Raw genomic sequence first — 15,261 nt, 5'->3', positions numbered from 1 at the left:
TAGTTTAGGGCAGACCTGGATGCTCCTTTCTTCCCTGGCTTGTTCCCTGAAGAGGGTCTGGAAAGAGGCCCGGCTTAGAGCCATCCCCCAGACTCAGGCGGGGTGGAGAGGCCAAGCAGGGGCCATGTCTCCTTGCCCAGATCGTCCCCGAGCCCAGGACAGACAGCTGTTGAGGCTGGTTCCAGATGCTCCTTCTGTGTCTTTCTGGGTCTGCGTGTCCAGGGACGGGGGCCTTCAGGACCCCTCAGTTGCTCTGCTCAGCCAGGCCGGCAGCTGGACACTCAGGTGGGGAGCCGGGGTCAGGTGCCCTCAGGCACAGCAGCTCAGGACCTCAGAGCAAGAGCAGAGCAGGGCTGGCCCACAGGGTCACTTTCCAGCAGGCAGGGGACCAGCCCCCAGCCCAGGACACCATGCCCTACTGGAGGATGTCCCCTGCCCCTGCCTGGAGCCCGAGCCACCCGATGCCCACCTGGTTCCCGGGAAGCACCTGTCTCCGGGGCTGCACGGACCTGTCGGCTCAGCGAGCTGGTGAGGCCACATCCTTACGAACAAGCTGGGACTGCAGTGATGCGACGCTGGCTGTTGTCCGAGGCAGGACGGCCTGGCCTCGCCCCACCTCAAAGGAAATCGTTCGACAAAGTTCCCTCTCCCCAAGGCACATGAGGTGGTGTGTGAGCCCATCTCCGAGCCTCGTGTGGGGCTCATACTGCATCACCTCTGAGCATCAGCAGACCGAGGCCCTCAGCTGCGTGCCCACCGCCCTGGGGAGGAAGGGGCCTGAGCAGCCCAGACTAGGGGGGCCTGCCTGACACAGGGGCTTCCACAGTGTGCCTGGTGCCGGGGCAGGAGCAGGAGACACAGGGAGAGGCATGGGCATACACACAGGGCTGACCCGGGGCCTCCGGTGGTCACCACAGGTCAGCCATGCCAGGCTGCATGCATCTAGCTTCATCAACCTGCCATGCTTTATGACACGATTTATATATAATTAATAATATATTAATTAATTGTTGCCAAATGTGTTTTAAGTATACATGCGATACAATCGTCTCTTGCTCGAGCAGACACGCTGCTGTCACGGGCTGTCCACACGGTCAGGAGAGGCTGCATCTACAGGACACCAGGTAGTGATGGAGGGGCCAGTGGGCGTGGGTAAACTTGAGAAGACCACCCTCCTCAGGCAGGACCTGTTGATCAGGAGTCCCTGCACCTATGGCCCCTCCAGGCAGGGTCTGGTTCTCCTAAAACAGGATGGTTCCAAGCCCCCGAGGGCCTGGGCAGGACAGTGTAGAGTCCCCAGCCCGGCCCTTCACGGGGCCATTGTGGGGAGGAGGGCCCGGCCTGAGGCCCCAGGAGCCCCTGAGGCTCCCCCAACCGTTTCAGGTCCGTATGCTGTGCTCCGAACACTGTTCCCCGGAAGCCCAGGAGCTGAGGTCGTGCACCTGAGCCTGGCGGAGTGGGCCTCACATTGCCACGTGGCTGGAGCTGGGGAGGGATCCGTGCTGGGGAGGGGTCTCCGTGGAAGAAAGTGCTTCTGGGTGCTGGAGTTCGATAGCAGTCAGGGTCAGAAGCAGGGGGAGAAGGAACCAGGAATGGCCAGGCAGCTGCCATGCCCCCCGAGGGGGACAATAGACTCCAGAGGGGACAAAAGAGGGGGACATTCCCCCCACCACACCCATGGAGACAGCTGGTCGGCCAGCCACGAGTCCAGTGGTGGCCACAGCAGGGCAGGAAGGGCAGGTCAGAGCAGCTCCTGGTCACGGCTCCACCAGACCCTGGGGCGGGGGTGTCCCAGGGATGGGGTGTCGCACGTTCCAGCCCTACCCTGCGTACAGGGGCTGAGCATCCTCGGAGCTGGGCTTCCTGCCACCCACAGGCTCCCAGGGATCTGGGCAGAGGACAGGTGCCCCAGGCCCAGCATGGTCTGAGTGCCCACCACCCTCAACATTCATTCATCAACCCATGGTTGCTGAGCACTTTCTGGCTCCACTCCGAGGAGCACCTGGTGAGCACAGGAACATCCTCTCTAGTCGGGAGACAGAGAAAAGTGAGGGCTCATCCTACAAGTGGTCCTAAGGGCTGAGAAGGACAGGGGATGTGGCCACTGGTGACCAGGGGAGACCTCCCTGGGAAGGTGACATGGGGCAGGGCTGAGCACACAAGGGGGCCCGAGGGGACTGTGGGGCCAGGGGGCTAAGGTGAGCCTGGGTTCCAGGTGATGGCCTGGCATGGGGGCACAGGTGGTCTTGCTCCCTCGGGGAGCTGCCACAGCTGGGGGGGAAACCAGGGAGCCAGGAACCCAAGAGCCACAGTCCCTTTGGAGGCCCTACAGGAGGCAAGGGTGACGGTCAGCACTTGGTACGCCTTCGTCGGGTCGTCCTGAAGTTCACCGGTGGCCGCGTGCCCCAGGGGCCCGGATTCAGAGGCGCCTGCGGCCAAGTGGCCCCTTCTGATCCAGGGCCTGGATCCACTCAAGGTGGAGGCTGGTGCTAGACCTGAGAACCACCTCCTGGGGACCCCATACAGGGGCCCCCACCCTGGGCAGAGGAACGGGCCAGTCAGAGAGGCCCCGAACAGCAAGTGGGGGCAAGGGCGCTGCCTTGCAAGGTCCCCGGGCTCGCCCGAGCGGCAGGTGCGTGGTGTGTGTGGAGAGGGGGGAGAGCCACTGCCTGGGAGGCCTTCTCGGTGACTGGAACCCACGTTCTGTGACGCTCAGCTGAAGGAAAGAGGAAGAGAAAGGAAGACCCCAACCTGCAGCTAGCAAGCGAGGCCCAGGGGAAACGGAAGCCGGAAGCTGCAGGCGGGTCGCCATCCCAGGCGCCAGGCCCCGCGAGCAGGCTCCACTCTGCAGGGCCTCTCGAAAGCTGCCCTGCCCCCACCCCGCTCAGGGGGAGAAGGAGCAATCAGGGGCTGGTTCCCAGGAGGCCAGTCGGGTGTGGGCTACTGATAGGCTATGGCGGCGGGGTCCCCTGGGCCGCGTCAGCCTAATGGACACCATCTGTCCCACAGACCCGAGTCCTGGGGACCTGGGCAAACAGGAGCGAACCCAGGAAATTCGAGAGAGCCATCCAGTAACCCTGATGCAGAACAAGGGCTCCAGGAGCCTCCCTTGGAAGTTCAAGTGGGAGCGGTGTGCCCACAGCTACGGCCTCTGAGAAGCGTGCTGGGACGCACAGACCAGACTTGATCCTGCCTCACCTCCCTCGGCACCTGCCCTGCCGTCCCCCGCACCCCCCCGCCCCCCCAGCTGACACAGCAAACAAGAATCAGCCGCTGGCAAATGATTCCGGGACCCAGGGGCTTCTGCTCCACTGGCCAGCCAAGCTGGCCCGACAGGCACAGACCCTCCATAAAGGCCAGTGGGCTCCAAGGTCTGGGAAGAGCTGCCATGTGCCCCAGCACACAAGCCCACCCCGGACCCCAGCATCCTTCCTGGGTCCATGAAGGGAGCGTGGCTGGGTCTCACCAGGAAGATGGCGACCATCACTGACTACAGTTAGCTGTTCTGAGCAGTCTGGTAATAGCGCAAGGCCAGGATCTGATGTCTGCCTAGGAGGTCACTGGAGCCTGAGTCCAACCTGAGTGGTGGGGGAAAGTGGCCTGTGGGGAGACATGGCTCAGGGTGGAGAGGCTGTAGGGAGGAGAGCAGCGTGGGAGAATGGGCAGGGGCACATCCCGCACAGAGGACAGGGTGGGCAGGGATTCAGGACTGGTCTGAGGGAAACTTCATTCTTTGAGCTAGCAAGAGGCATCTGTCTCCTGGGCTGGGGGGGCTGGGCAGCACTTGTGCAGAAGCTTCTGGAGCAGCCACCGTTGGAAGGCCCAGGAAATTCCAAGGGGCTGGAAGTCCGAGAGACTGGGCCCCACCCAGGGCTGCCTGCTTGCCCAGTCCTGGGTGGATACGCTGGTGACAAGTGGCCATTGGGTTTCCAAAAATCTGTCTGAGGACTCACTCAAGTCCTGTCAGAAGGTGTCCCCTGTGCTCTTTACCACATGACTCAGTCCCTGAGAGTGTTGCCTGACCTCCCAGAGCCCCTGGAGACTAACCCCTAACCCAAACCCCAGGGCAAGAAAACCCCTTGTGTGGCCTGGGGCTGGGGGTACGGCCTGGGGTTAGGGGGATGGGGGGTGCAGCCTGGGGCTGGGGGGTTAAGGGGTGCAGCCTGGGGCTGGGAGTGCAGCCTGGGGCTGGGGGTGCAGCCTGGCACTGGTGGGGGGGGTGCAGCCTGGGGTTACGGGGCTGCTTGGTGAATCCTACAGAGTGTCACCTGGTAACCATGGGGCCCGAGGACTGCTGGCTGCGAGCGACCCGGCAGAGGCAGCTCGGACCCTGCCCCCACTCGTGGGCGGGAGGGGCGCGGGGCGGGGCGGGGCGGAGCTTCCCGGAGGCGCAGGCCCCTCCCCTGCTCGGGCCGCCTCTCGCGGGGCGGAGCGGCTCCCTCCCCTCCCCCCCCCCCGCCCCCTCCCGGCGCGGGGCCCGGTTTAATAAAGTTGAAAAGGAGCTGGAAACCGGCGGCCAGACGGCAGCCCCGTGCGCTGGGTGGGAGCGCTCAGGGCACCGCGACGCCGGCAGGCCGGCCGGGGGCTTCACAGGAGCAATTACCCCGGGCCGGCGGGAGGCCAGGGAAGCCCGGGGCCGCGGGAGACCTGGGGAAGGACCGCGAGGCCCGGACTGGCCGCCCCCTCCCCACGGAAGCGCGCGCGGGCGGGGCGGCGACGGGGTCGCCCGTTGAGTGGCGCGGCCTTTGTGCCGGCGCTGTGAGCAGCTACACGCTCAGAGCCCGCTCCCCGGTGACGTCTCAAAGAGCCTTTGACGGGGAGCCCCCTGGCAGGAGGGCTCACCTGCAGAGACGCTCTATAGAGCCTTTGAAAGCGCAGCAGCTGCCAGGGGCTGTCAGCCGGGCACCTAGAGGGACAAAGAATGGGGGAGCTGGCCCCTTCAATGAGAGGCCACTTGGAAACAGCAGGCATGTGCCAAGCCCGCAGACTGGGAAAGAAAAGTGCTCTTCATCGGGGACTCGGTGGTGTTTGAAGGGGACCCTTTCTCAGCCTCAGCGCCCTCATGTGCATGACAAAGGGGCCTCGGGGCACGGGCCTGGAGGCCAACAGTCCCAGCGGGGCGGCCAGAGCGCTCAAGTGTGGCCGGTGCATGCGTCCAGCGGGAGCTGGGCCCTGCTGCCCGGCCACAACCCAGTCATCTCTGGGCGCTCTCTGGTCCCGCACTGCAGGGCGCTCCTGCAGGGAAGCGGGTGGTGGGCTCCCATCCTCCCCTGGGAGGTGGTGAAGGAGGCCCAGCATTGCAGCCTGAACATCCCCAGGGCTCAGTGCCTGCCTGGGGCCAGTGCTGGGGGTGTGTGAGGCTCCAGTCATCACCATCCTGGTTGGGGAAGCCAGAGCTGCCTCTTCTGGAATGTGGAGGGGAATTTGAGGCAGGGGAGCCCTTGTGGCCACAGCATCCCTGAAGCAGAGATCCTGGTTTTCCTTCACCACCCGAGACTGCCCACCCGAGCAGGGGCCAGACAGCAGCCCAGGCCTAGGATCCACACGTGCCCAGCCGCCTCCCCGCCTCCAGGACTGCAGAAGAAAGTGGGCAGTCAGACCCACTGCCAGAAACGTCAGCCTTAAATGGTCTTTTAGACCAGGATTAAATTAGATACTAGATTGTCAATTACCCTCCATTTTCGATTGTTTTCAAACTTAACAATTCTTGGGCCATGAATTGTCCATAGATGCACACAGCTCATTCCCTGGTGTCTTTGATCAAGAAGAAAACACCCAAGGCCCCTACATCTCTCTGCAGAACTCCCAAATGCAGCCCCCCTGTCCCCCTCCCTGCCTGAGGGTGAGGGGTGGGGGTCCTGCTAAGGTCTCATCAGTCCCCCAGGCCACGCCACCAGCACTGGCATGACCTATGAGGCACAAATAGAGAACTACCTTACTGGTGTGGCCACCTGAACTTCCTGCCTGACCCTGCACACCCCTTCCCCCCTTTATTTACAACAAAACCCATGCTCCTAACATCAGTTTTCATGACCCCAAGATCCTATTCCCCTTTCTGGCCCCCTCCCACAGTGCCACCCTCATTGGTCTTGCCTCTGTCCCCAAAACACCCCTGGCATTAGAGTCTCTGCTCAGATCTCACACTTTGCGTTTTCCTAACCACACACCCGATGCCCCTCTATTTGCCACAGTGACTTGAGGGCTGTTGGGGGATGTGTTCCCTGCCCTAATGTCTTCCCTGAATGTGGGGAGTGCACTAGGGTGACTGGTTTCTCAATGCCCCTCATTTACTCTGTCCCTGGAGAGGTTGAGGCTTGCCCAGAGGCCCCTGTGGAGGACAGACTGGGCCCAAGTGGCCCAAGGCTCTCCTTCCCCTTGACCAAGCATGGGCTGGGGCACTGAGGGAGGGCCAAGGAGGCCACCTCTTTCTGGGGCTGGTCTGTTCAACTCTCATACCGGGGTACTGTTCCCACTTGCCATTTTTATGAACGGAAGTGGTCAGCTTGGAGACACCACGCCTTTTCATGTACTTCCTGAGGCAGGAGCAGTGCTCTGTATGAACCAGAATTCCAGAATGCCCCCTAAGAACCCTAATATCTCTCATCTGGTTTGGACCCACCCAGCCCATCCACCTGTCAACTTGTCCTGAGGGGCTCAGGGAGGGGACCGCTCTTCTGGCCTGTCACCAGGGCCAGCCTCAACTGGGACTGCTGTGTGTGGCCTTCCTCTGGGCCTGCAGGGATCTGAGGCCAGCAGGATCAGGCCGGATTACAAGCCCCAGAAGCTTCCGCCCAGCGGGCTCAGAGATGTGAGCAGCTTGGCCGTCGTGGCTGCAGGGAGGACAGGCATGTGTGCAGGACTCCGTGGAGGGCCTCTGTCTAGAACAGAAACTCCGCGCCTGGAAAATTACCAAAACTGAGGCTGCGTTTGTTTTGAAAATTAACGTACTTCAATGAGGAGAATTCAGCGAGGAAAAACGTCCGCCCTTGAAGCCGTGGGATTTCTTCCCCTCTTCCCATAGCTGAGGGGTTTTCAAGGATTGCACACTGGCCGTGTTTCTTACTCCATGGCTGTCCGTCTGAGGCCAGTGCCCCTCGACAGCCCTGGCTCCTCTGAGACCCCATACCCTGGGATTTACAGGCCTTCCTCAAACCACTTCCAGCTTCTCTGGGCTGCTGGCAACCACAGGAATGAAGTCTGGGAATCAGGGTTTCAGCCCTGAATTCCAGGCCGGCAGGACCCCCGACGCCACTGCCTAGTGGCCCCTCGGTGGAGTGCTGCTGGCGTCAGACTCATCTGCAGCAGAGAGCAGGGAGGCTCCGTGGACCGGCCCTGAGCACAGTCCGCCATCCCCAGGGTTCGTCTCCACAGACCATCAACCAGCAAGACCCCCACCATCCACAGAATCAAGCCTGCAAAAGCTTCATCAACATCTAAAGCCACACACTGGGTGAGCCTGAAAGATGGGAGAGAATTACTACAGAAGTGTCAGGCACTGCCTGTGTGGCTCAGAAATTAAACGTTCATGACCCCGTATCTGGGAAATGATTAAGAAACTTTCCACAGTCTGCCCAAAACAACGTGCCCCGTGGGCCTGGGCCATTTATTACGCAGTGAATATGGTGTTTGGCCAAGCAAGGAGCAAGGTCTCAAGTGACCATCAGAGTCCTGGGGCCTCTTGGGTAGCGCTGGCCCAGCAGACTTCCCTGGGCAGGGGCTGCCTGCCCAGCTTCCCAGCGTCCATACACAGGAGCCTGGTCCAGGGCTCCAGTGCCATCCTCCAGGGACAGTGGCCTCTTCATAGCCGGCTCAACAAGGGGAAGGGGACGCTCCTCTGGTCCAAAAGAGGTGAGGCTCTGGAAGATGAGAGCGGTAGAATAGGTGTCTGCCGTTTTGTTTGCTTTTAAAACCTCGTCCTTCCCTGGGGATTCCTGGCCCTGTTCAGTCTCTCTGAAGCCTGTCCTGCTTGGGGTCTTCGTGGGAGGAGGCCCAGCCCCCAGCCCGTGGCCTCCGCAAGGACGCGCTGGGTCCTCGGGACAAAGGAAGTCAATTCCCGGTTCCCCCGGCAGCTGAGTGACTCGGTTGCCCCCAAAGCGATTTTCACAGCCAGGGAAGCGCAATTGTATTTTCCAGCTCATTAACCCGGCGCACAAAGCGCCGCAGTCCCCGGCCCCAGAGCACGGGACCGCGGATTCCAGAGGTCCCTCCCCGCCTGGAGACGCGGCTGCCCATTGTCCCCGAAATGTACCGCCTGTTTATTCAGGTCCTTTGAACACTCCTTCCGCATTGTGTGGGCACGCCTGGGAGAATCCTGCTCAGCCCAGACGAGGCCCCAGGCCGGCGCCACAGACAGAAACTTAGATCCGACCTTCACTCGTCAAGGTGCTACGGGCTCCCCGCAGGCCCGGCGGTGGAGGGGGGTGGGGGCGGTCCGGGCGGCTGGGGGGGCGGGGCGAAGGCTTGGAGGGGGGGGGAGAGGAGCACGTGGCCCCAGCCCCACAAGACCCTCTAACTCCCGAGGGGTGGGGGCCAGGTCCAGGAGGACCCCGCTTTCTCTCCCCGGGTGGGGTCTGGGATGTCACCCCCTCCTCACCCCTGCTACTGAGCTGGTGCCCCAACAGCGGCCGTGTGTGGTCCGGTGGGCTCCAAAAGCCTGCCTAGGATGGGCCAGGGCGGCCCCACCTCGAACGCCACTCCCCTTCCCCACCCCCATGGGTGAGCGGTGGGTTCGGCATCAGGGGAAGAGCCCCAGGCCCATTCTTCCTGCAGCACCAGGAAAGCGTGAGGCTTTGAACCCGTGGCTTTGCCCAGTGCCTTCCCTCGTCTTCCGCTGGGGGGGGGGGGGGGAAGTGGGAGAGCGGGGAGGAGAAGGGAGGGGGAGGGAGGACAGGAAGGAGCGGAGAAGGAGGAGGGAGGAGGAAGGGAGGGGGAAGGAGGAGGGAGGGGGGAAGGAGGAGGGAGGGGAGAGAAGTGGGGGGATACCCTCCAAGCTGTCACTTCCTCTAATGCGGTGTGGGGGGGGCGGGGAAGGAGGGAGGAGGAAGGAGAAGGGAGGGGGGAAGGAGGAAGGAGAAGGGAGGGGGGAAGGAGGAAGGAGAAGGGAGGGGGAAGGAGGAAGGAGGAGGGAGGGGGGAAGGAGGAAGGAGGAGGGAGGGGGGAAGGAGGAAGGAGAAGGGAGGGGGAAGGAGGAAGGAGGAGGGAGGGGGAAGGAGGAAGGAGGAGGGAGGGGGGAAGGAGGAAGGAGGAGGGAGGGGGGAAGGAGGAAGGAGAAGGGAGGGGGAAGGAGGAAGGAGGAGGGAGGGGGGAAGGAGGAAGGAGGAGGGAGGGGGAAGGAGGAAGGAGAAGGGAGGGGGGAAGGAGGAAGGAGAAGGGAGGGGGAAGGAGGAAGGAGGAGGGAGGGGGGAAGGAGGAAGGAGGAGGGAGGGGGAAGGAGGAAGGAGAAGGGAGGGGGAAGGAGGAAGGAGGAGGGAGGGGGGAAGGAGGAAGGAGGAGGGAGGGGGGAAGGAGGAAGGAGGAGGGAGGGGGGAAGGAGGAGGGACGAGGGAAGGGGAGGGAAGTGGGGGGTACCCTCCAGGCTGTCACTTCCTCTGTTGCTTCCTTCGCATTTCCACGGGCTTCCCAAGTCCTCAGAGCGCACTCACAGACCACATGGAGGCAAGATGGGCCCAGGGCGTCCCCCCCAGGCCCCAGCCTCGGCCCTCTCCTCCAGGCGCCCCGCTGTCCTGACAGCCCCACAGCCCGTCCCGAAAGCCTCCTGCCTTTCCAGCGGCTCCCACCAGCTCCTTCCCGGCCAGAGAGTCCTGACAAAGGGCTCTTCCCCAGACAAACCTTCGGGCCCGTTTGCATTTTCCAGAAATGGCCCCAACAGTACGTATTTTTGGGTCCCCTAGGCTCTGGGTGGGCCTTTTTAACACCCAGGAGAACGCTGACCTGACAGTCAGTCGCTGCCGCCACCGACTCCCCAGCCTTCTACCTGGTTCGTCTGCTAGAGCACCGTGGCCCCTCCCCCGGGGTCCTGGGGCCCCTTCCTGTCCCGCGGCCCTGGCCTCTGCCCTCTCTCTGTTCCAGCTTCCCCATACCTCTTCCCAAGCCAAGGACTGTGCAAAGGCAGCCCGGCACGGCTTGCCCGGACCAGGACTGACCCTCAGCTGGTCCCAGACAGGAGTGAGCACCTACCCTGACGGCTTCCTGTGGTTTCTGCTCTGAGCCTGAGAGTTGGGGGCTCACGTGAGAGGAGCTGAACGCTCTTACCCTAGGGACGAGTTTTCCCTAACCTCCAGTGACTCTGCAAGGCAGAGACTTGGTAGTAAGTCCTAGTGCCAAAATCTAGACGCTCGTGCAGTATTCCTTTATGAGGCCTTTCTTGCTCTTGTGGGACCCATTGAAATGGGGGGCAGAGCCTGGCCCTCAGGCCGGCCCGCTGCTAAGATGGGAGAAACAGGAGGGCACGGGGTGAGGGCCAAGGCCAGCTGGCGCTTCAGGGCCCCACTGGGGCTGCTTCCTGCATGAAGGTGGGGGTCCCACGGGGGAGGGGGCCTGTGCTGCCCGTGCACCGCCCCCCAGCACTCCGGGGGTGTGCCATTGCCCTCTTCCCTGTCAGGGGTCCTCCTGGGCCACTCTTCAGGGGCCCAGCCCTCGGGACTTCCTGCTCCCTCTCTTCACTGGCGGAAGCATCACTCTGACTGGTTCCACCCCAGGAACTTCAGTTCTTTCTGCCACATCTCAAGACCCGATAATCGTTTCTTTTGCATCACCTCAAAAAAAATGGCTTCTATTGTAGCTTAAACTACACACACTCGGGAGTGGCACTGATAGTTTTCTGAGACCCTACTGTGGCAGGGGGTGGTCAGCAAGAATGACATAACCTGAAGATTCCTGGGTAGGCTGTGATGAGCTGCGGAGGAGCCAGGACAGGTGGAGAGACCACCTGGGCAGGCACCTCTGAGTCCTGGCTGACTCCTGCACCCCTGGGTGCGTGCCAGCGGACATTCGCAAGGACCAGGCCTCAGGGACTCACCACCACCACCTGCTAAACTGGCTTCTCCCACAGCACCCATTTAAGCCCTGCAAGCTAGAATCTCTCACATGTCTCATGGAAGGTGCCCCCTAGAGGTCTCTGTGACATGCTGGGATGTATGTAGTTCCCACCAGCGCTGGCTGCCTCATCCCTGACCTCACCCATGTAGGTGCTAACCTAGAACTTGGTCTTGGTGACTCCACTTCTGGCCAAGATGGAGCCACAGAGACAGAGTCTACTGTCCTACCTGAAACGTTCAAGGGGTCGATAAGATACACACAACACACCTGAACAACGGTTCCAGGCCGTGAACATGAGGCCATGAAGGACAGCCCGTTATTCAGAGGCAAGAGACAAATGAGATGAGCCCTACAATCGCCCCAACTCGTGGTTGGGCTCCTGGGATGGGAAAGTGGAGATGGGGGGCCAGGCAGACAGGAGACTGGGGTCAGCAGCACAAAAGACCAAAGAAGGCAGAGCTGCACAGAGTGAGGGCTCCAGAGTTCTTCAGGGGCCCCCCTCTGAACTCAAGTCGAGAGTAGATCAGTGCATGCATGTGGGGTTGTGGATAGAAACATTCCAGAGTGTTAGAGTCGCACCTGACACTCAGGTCTGGGAGCAGCACCAGTTCCCACCAGCCAGATGGAAAATCCCATGATCCACGGCGTTTGGGGAGGGGGACAGGGAGCCCTGCCTCAGGGGAAGGGTCCTGGATGAGCACTGCTCCAAATCTGCCTGAGAAATCTAAAAGGAAGATGTGAAAGGACCACCTGTTGCCAAATAACTTACCCATATCCCAGAGCAAAACTCAAGGGCATTTATAGGAATGTGAAACCGTCCAGCACTCAACAGGGTAAACTCCTGAAGTGCAACATCTGACAAAAAATTACCAAGAAGCAAAAAGCAGAAAAATGTGAACCTTAATAGAAAGAAAAATCAAATCATAACCGACCAAGAACTGATATGGATGATGGACTTTGCACAACAGTTACCACAACATTCCATCGTTTCACAAGTTAGGTGGAGACGTGAAACACATAAAAGAGATCCAAACAGAACTTCTAGAGATGAAAACCGCAATGTCTGAGATAAAACAAAAACAAAATACAAATAAACACTCAAACAAAAAGATTAATGGCAGAATGGACATGTAGTGCTCAGAACTAGCTCTCCTCCCACAAAAAAAAGGAGCAGAGGAAAAGATAACTTTTTGAAAAGCGGAGCCATAGAACAACTTCAAGAGGCTGAAGATACATATGATTGGAGTATCTAAATGAAACAGAAGTCAGAAAAAAAAATTTGAATAATGGCTGATAAGTTTCCAAATTGAATGAAAACTATAAACCCACAGATCCAAGAAGTTCACCAAAAACCAAGCACAAGAAACATAAATAAAAATTATCCCCAAACTCACTATAACCAAAAAGCTCAAAACCAATGATAAAGATAAAATCTTAAGTGACCAGAGAGAAGACACCTTATGTATACGGTAGCAAAGATAACAAAGGACAATGACAGATGTCTCACTGGGGACAGTGCAGATAATAAATGCACAACATCAAAACCCGTTGAGTCACAATTCTATACCCAGGAAAATATCTTTCAAAATCAAAGTAGAAATAAACACTTTTTCAGACATACACAACCTGAAAGAGTTCACCAGAAGACTTGTACCATAAGAAATACGAAAGTCCTTGGGGCATCCGGGTGGCTCAGTCGGTTAAGTACCTGACGCTTGGTTTCGGCTCAGGTCATGATCTCATAGTTCGAGAGTTCAATCCCCACATTGGGCTCCGCTCTGACAGCATGGAGCCTGCCTGGGATCTCTCTCTCTCCCTCTCTCTCTCTGCCACTCCTCTGCTCTCTCTGTCTCTCAAAGTAAATAAACTTAAAAAAAATTTTTAAAGAAATATTAAAGTCCTCATGCAGAAGGAAAGTCATAGCAGATGTAATATAAACATACAAAAAACAGTAAAGAGCACCAAAAATTGTAACTGTGTGAAGGAATGCAAATTTTTTTCTTATTATTTAAATCTCCTTAAAAGATAACTGACTATTGAAACAGAAACGATATCAATATAGTCTGGGGTCTCTAACGCACAGAAGCGAAAGGTATGACAACAATAGCACTAGGGCCCGGAAGGAGAAATGAAGATACCAGACAGTATTGGAAAGTTCTTATACTATACACAAAGTGGGATGATGTCACTAGCAGGTGGGTTGTGGTAAATTGAGTGTGTTACTGTCAATCTTAAAACAGCCACTAAAATAAGGATAATAAAAAAGTTATAGCCAATAAGCCAACAAAGGAGATATGCTGGAATAATAATAATAATAATAATAATAATAATAGTCAATTGATCCAAAAGGAAGAAAAAATGGAACAAAGAACAGATGGGAATTTATAAAACAATTAGTAGGATGGTAGGTTAGGGCTCTTGGGTGGCTCAGCCAGTTAAGCGTCCTACTTCGACTCATGATCTCACAGTTCATGAGTTTGAGCCCTGCGTCAGGCTTGCTACTGTCAGTGCAGAACCTGCTTGAGATCCTCTGTCCCCCCTCTCTCTTCCCCTCCCCCGATCACTCTCTCTCAAAATAAATAAGTAAACTTACTTATTACTGGGTTCTTTAAAACATATTTTTAAAAAAGACGATACATTTAAACCTTAGCACATCAATAAGTACACCAAACGTAAACGGTCTAAATACCCAACTAAGAGTCAAAGTAGGTAGAGGCGCCAGAACCACTGCAAGCAGCCTACACAAAGCACTTTTTTAAAAGTTTATTTATTGATTCCGAGACAGAGATAGAGAGAGCAAGTGGGGGAGGGGCAGAGAGGGAGAGAGAGAATCCCAAGCAGGCTCCATGCCGTCCGTGCAGAGTGGGATGCAAGACTTGAACCCATGAACTGTGAGATCATGCCCCGAGCCGAAATCAAGAGTTGGACACCTAAACGACCGAGCCACCCAGGCGCCCCCAGAAAGCACTTTTTGAAGACAAAGACATAACTATGTTAAAAGTAAAAGCATAGAAAAGATATAGCATGCTAACACTGGTCAAAAGAAAGCTGGAGTCTTTATACTAATATTAGACAAAGTTGACCTCAGAGCCAAAAAATTACAAAAATGAAGATCACATCATATTGATAAAGTAATCAATCTGTTAAGAGGACATAACCATCTTAAACATTTGTGAAATGAACAAGACAGCTTCAAGATAATGTTAAGTAAAAACTGGTAGAACCACAAAGAGAAATCGAACCCACAATTATTGTTGAAGATTTCAATACTCCTCTCTCAATAACTGATCAAACAAGTAGGCAGAAAATCAGCATGGGTACAGTCGATAGGTGTGTTTCATCCAAATTGACCCAAATGACATTTATTGACCACTGTGCTCAGCAACAGAAAAATTCATGTTCTTTTCAAGGTGACAGAAGATTGACCAAGACAGACAATATTTGGGGACATAACATGAGTTTCCATACATGTAAAAGGACTCATGTTAAAGTGTGTCTTCTGACCACAATGGAAGTAAACTGAAAATGAATATAGAAATATCCCTGGAAAGTCCCCAAATACTTGAGAACTGAATAAGACACTTCTAAGTGACCCTGAGTCAAAGAAGAAATCAAAAGGGAAATTAGTATTCCAAACTGAGTGAGAATGAAAACAGCATAACTGGGGTGCCACTAAAGCAGTACTCAGGGGAAAATTCATAGCACTGGATGCTGTACGAGAAAAGAAGAAAGGTGGGGCACCCGGGTGACTTAGTTGGTTAAGCGTCTCTTGATTTTGGCTCAGGTCATGATCTCACGGTTCAGTTCATGAGTTCAAGCCCCGAGTTGTGCTCTGTGCTGACAATGCGGAGCCTGCTTGGGATCCTCTTTCTCTCTCACTTTCTCTTTCTGTCCCTCCTCTGCTCATGCCCTCTCTTTCAAAAATAAACTTCAAAAAAGAAGAAGAAAGGTTAGAAAATCTATGACTCAGTTTCCACATTAAGTAACTGAAAAAAAGAAGAGCAAACAACTCAAACCAAGTAGAAGAAAGGAAGCAATAAAGATCACAGTGGAAATCAGCGAGAAACAGCAGGCGATGAATCTGAGAGCTGGTCGCTTGAGATCAACAGCATTGTTAACCCCAGGCTGCCCACAGAGCTGGTGGCCACGACACCTCCAGGGTTCAGTTCACGTCCACGCCACCGTCCTTCTCTGTTTGGCCTGGCCTGGAGCAGGTGCCCCACT

This window comes from Acinonyx jubatus, chromosome D2, assembly GCF_027475565.1.
Source record: "Acinonyx jubatus isolate Ajub_Pintada_27869175 chromosome D2, VMU_Ajub_asm_v1.0, whole genome shotgun sequence".
In the NCBI taxonomy this organism is placed as follows: Eukaryota; Metazoa; Chordata; class Mammalia; order Carnivora; family Felidae; genus Acinonyx; species Acinonyx jubatus.
Note: the sequence above shows the minus strand (reverse complement) of the source record.